Source organism: Myotis brandtii, unplaced genomic scaffold, assembly GCF_000412655.1.
Source record: "Myotis brandtii unplaced genomic scaffold, ASM41265v1 scaffold635, whole genome shotgun sequence".
NCBI lineage: Eukaryota > Metazoa > Chordata > Mammalia > Chiroptera > Vespertilionidae > Myotis > Myotis brandtii.
In genome coordinates, this window is record NW_005370432.1 from 216,842 (window position 1) to 220,984 (window position 4,143).

At 36.1% G+C, this 4,143-nt stretch overlaps 1 protein-coding gene and 1 pseudogene across 2 annotated transcripts in view; both read left to right on the plus strand.

The window, feature by feature from the left end:
* The window catches only part of OPHN1 (oligophrenin 1), a 479,266-nt gene that overhangs the window by 64,072 nt on the left and 411,051 nt on the right, over positions 1 to 4,143 (plus strand). The gene's annotated exons all lie outside the window — the stretch shown is intronic.
* LOC102244987 lies at positions 1,506 to 3,002 on the plus strand (annotated as a pseudogene).

The window sequence follows — 4,143 nt, forward strand, 5'->3', positions numbered from 1 at the left end:
GAATCTTTTGTTGTTTGCTTCATTGCTTTCTTTCTCTAAATAAAACATTAGAGAGAGTGAAGTCTGCTTTTACCCATCTCTTCAGTCCTCAAGAGAGGCAATCGCAATCCTGAGTGAATTAGGTGTGTATCCTTGGCCATAGTCTAGGACAGTGATGGCAAACCTTTTGAGCTCGGCGTGTCAGCATTTTGAGAAACCCTAACTTAACTCTGGTGCCGTGTCACATATAGAAATTTTTTGATATTTGCAACCATAGTAAAACAAAGACTTACATTTTTGATATTTATTTTATATATTTAAATGCCATTTAACAAAGAAAAATCAACCAAAAAATGAGTTTGCGTGTCACCTCTGGCACGCGTGTCATAGGTTCGCCATCACTGGCCTAGGATATATATTTTCTCCTAAAATTGTTTTAAATCAAACTGGCATGTAAATGAGTGAGATGGCAAAGACTGAAATAAATATCACCCTTTTATAAAGTAGATACAATCTATTATGTACATGTTCCAAGATAAACCATAACTTTTCCTCAATTAAAATATCTTGTTGACAGTACTATTTGCTATACATAGTTTAACCAAAATGCACCTGGTAATTTTAGGTAGTCATGTGTAAGCTCACTACCTTTATGGAAAGGAAAAAAAATAAAACTTTTCTTATTTCTATGACAAGCAGGCATTTGAGAATTAAAGCAAGGCACTTAGGATAAGCTTCCTAATGTTACTATCTTCCTTGATGTTACTATTTCAAAGAGATGGCTCCCATGCCCTTAATAAAAGTATTCCTGGGTTATAATGCTGGCAAGAGGCTCATTTAGCTTTTACAAAGATTTGTATACATGTCACTAAAGGCAGCTTTGTAATTACAAATTTTCTCAAGGAAATAACTAAGTAAAGGGGGGGGGGAGGTCTTTCCCATACAGCAACCAGGAACATTCAGTCCTATAATATGCAACATACTTATCTATTAATTTCCTTATTAATGGGCATATAGGCTGTTTCTAATTTTTCATTATTGCTGGCAATATGCCAATGAACGTCCTCATATATGCCTTCTTGGGATATGTGCAAGAGTTTCTCAGGTAATGAGCATTTTTATAACATTATCAGATCTTTCCAAATTGCATTTCTAAATGGTTATGCCTGTTTAGGTTCCCACCAACAAATATATTAGATTTTTCATTTATCCACACCATTATTCACATTTGATATTGTTATACCTTAAGAATTTTGTCGAGGAATGGAGAATGTGTGTATGTGTATGTGTGCGAGTGAGAGTGTGTGGAGTAGGAGGTGTTGGCAGCCAAGTTAGAGTCCCAACTCTTTGGACTCCATTTGCTATTCTCTTCTTTCTTCCCCCACACTTATCTGGTGGTGGTGGGCGTTTATATTTGCATTTCTTTACATTCATTTCCAAATCGTTTACAATTTGAGGGTTGGGGTAGTGGGAAAGGCAGGACATGGTAACAGAGGAGAGTGGTAGCTGAATAACAGGAGGAGGGCATGGAGATGAAGATGAGGATTAACCTGGAGTTAAGGAACAGAGTCCTGGAGGAGGTGACACAGGTAGTCCTTGATAATTGCTGTTGTGTCAATGGGGAGATTGAGGACCTGGATGATTCTTTTTAAAAAGTAGAGTTTCTGAGTATGATCAATGTGGAACTAAGTTCTCTGGCCTGGCTTCCCAACTTAAATAACTTCGAATGTTGGAACTTAATAACAATAGTATTTCTGGAGGATTGGAAGTCCTGGCAGAGAAATGTCCTAATCTTACTTACCTCAATCTGATTGGAAACAAAATCAAAGATCTCAGTGCATTAGAAGCTCTTCAAAATCTTAAAAATTTGAAAAGTCTTGACTTGTTTAACTGTGAGATCACAATCCTAGATTATATAGAGAGTATTTTTGAGCTGCTGCAGCAAATCACCTACTTAGATGGATTTGATCAGGAGGATAAAGAAGCACCAATTCAGGATCAGAGGATGATCAGGATGGAGATAAATATGATGAAGAGGAAGATGAAGCTGGTCCACCTGAAGGATTTGAGGAAGAGGAGGAAGAAGAAGATAAGGATGATGAAGATGAAGCAGGCTCAGAATTGGGAGAAGGAGAAGAGGAAGTGGGCCTCTCATACTTAATGAGAGAAGAAATTCAGGATGAAGAAGATAATGAAGACTATGTTGAAGGGGAAGAAGGAGAAGGTCAAGAAGAAGAAGTGGAACTAAATGAAATGGAAGCAAGTAGACTACCAGTTACAGAGTTCAAATCAATGGTTTTAAAGATGCTCAAGGAACTTAATGAGAACTTCAAGGTACTTCATGGAGATAAAAGAGGTCCAATCAGAAATGAAGGATACAGTAAATGAAATGAAAAATAACTTACAGGGAATCAACAGTAGAGGACGCCAAGAATCAAATCAGTGATTTGGAATGTGAGGAAGCAAAAAACACCCAATCAGAAGAGCAAAAAGAAAGAAAAAATAGGAAGAAAGTGTAAGGAGCCTCTGAGACAGCTTCAAGCATACCAACTTTCATATCATGGGGGTGCCAGAAGGAGAAAAGAGGGAGCAAGAAATGGAAAACCTGTTTGAAAAAATAATGGTAGAGAAGTTCCTCTACCTGGTGAAAGAAATAGATTTACAAGTCGAGGACCACAGAGAGTCCCAAACAAGATGAACCCAAAGAGATCTACACCAAAATACATCATAATTAAAATGCCAAAGATTAAAGACAAATAGAGAATCTTAAAAGCAGAAAAAAAAAAAAAAAGAAGTTAGTTACCAACAGGGGAGCACCCATACAACTATCAGCTGATTTCTCAATAGAAACTTTGCAGGTCAGAAGGGAGTGGCAAGAAATATTCAAGGTGATGAAAAGCAAGGAAATACAACCAAGACTACTGTACCCAGTAAAGCTATCATTTAGAATTGAAGAAGAAGAAGGTATCTGAGGAAAAAAGCTGAAACCAGATGCTGAGGATGATGGAGAATAAGATGATTAAATCATTTTAATACCAGATTCCATAAATTCCTGGATGTGTAATAGAGTGGTCACATCTTGTTTCTTCATGTATAATAGCTATCCCTATAGAACAGTGGTTCTCAACCTTCTGGCCCTTTAAATACAGTTCCTCATGTAGTGACCCAACCATAAAATTATTTTCGTTGCTACTTCATAACTGTAATGTTGCTACTGTTATGAATTGTAATGTAAATATCTGATATGCAGGATGGTCTTAGGAGACCCCTGTGAAAGGGTCGTTCGACAGCCAAAGGGGTCGCGACCCACAGGTTGAGAACTGCTGCTATAGAAGGTAACGTGTGACTTTTTATAGGAAAAGTGTGGTTTTACTATTTTTGACTTATCATTCCATATAAAATTTACTTGTCTGTTAATGATCTTATTGTATGTAGAGAAAAATTTTCATTGACCCAATTGTGAAATTTCCTAGCAGTTTATTTGGAATCTTATTTTTTCTAATACAAGTTTACTTATTATTTATTTTAGCCCATAATTAAAACATGATGGCTTTTGCACAGGCATAATATGGTGCATTTCATTCAGAAGTTTTTGAAGTTATTTATGAATTAACTGAAATCACAGTCAGCTGGAATATGAAATAAAATAAGTTGGCTGTTTTTTCAGAGATGACCCAGAGGTCTTTAGTTTGCAGGCAATGACTATTTTTGGTTAAGGGTTTTGGGGTGCTTATTTGTCACATGAGTAACTTGAAAAGTAGGAGCAGAATAGTAAAGATTCTGTTCAACAATATATTTTGTGGCTTTTGGGGAGTCTTCTGAAACATTTTAAACCAGGTGATTAATAAGATTTTTTAATAAGATTTTATTTTTAAGGAAAAATTGCTTATAGTAAGTTCAGAGACATACAGGGAAGCCCTTTGTCCTCAAGCTGAATGAAGATTATGACATGCTAATGGTTGTTTTTTGTTTTGTTTTTAAGTGTGCATTTTTTATTTTCCTTTCAACATTTCCTTTATTATCACCTCCCTTTCTTTTTTCACTCTCTTCCCTCATTTCAAAAAAAGTTGGGAAATGTACGAATACCCAGGAAAATACCTCAACTACCTTTGCAGACCTGTCTTAGTTTTTAAAAAGCTAAGTGAAACAAACGGAGTATTTTCT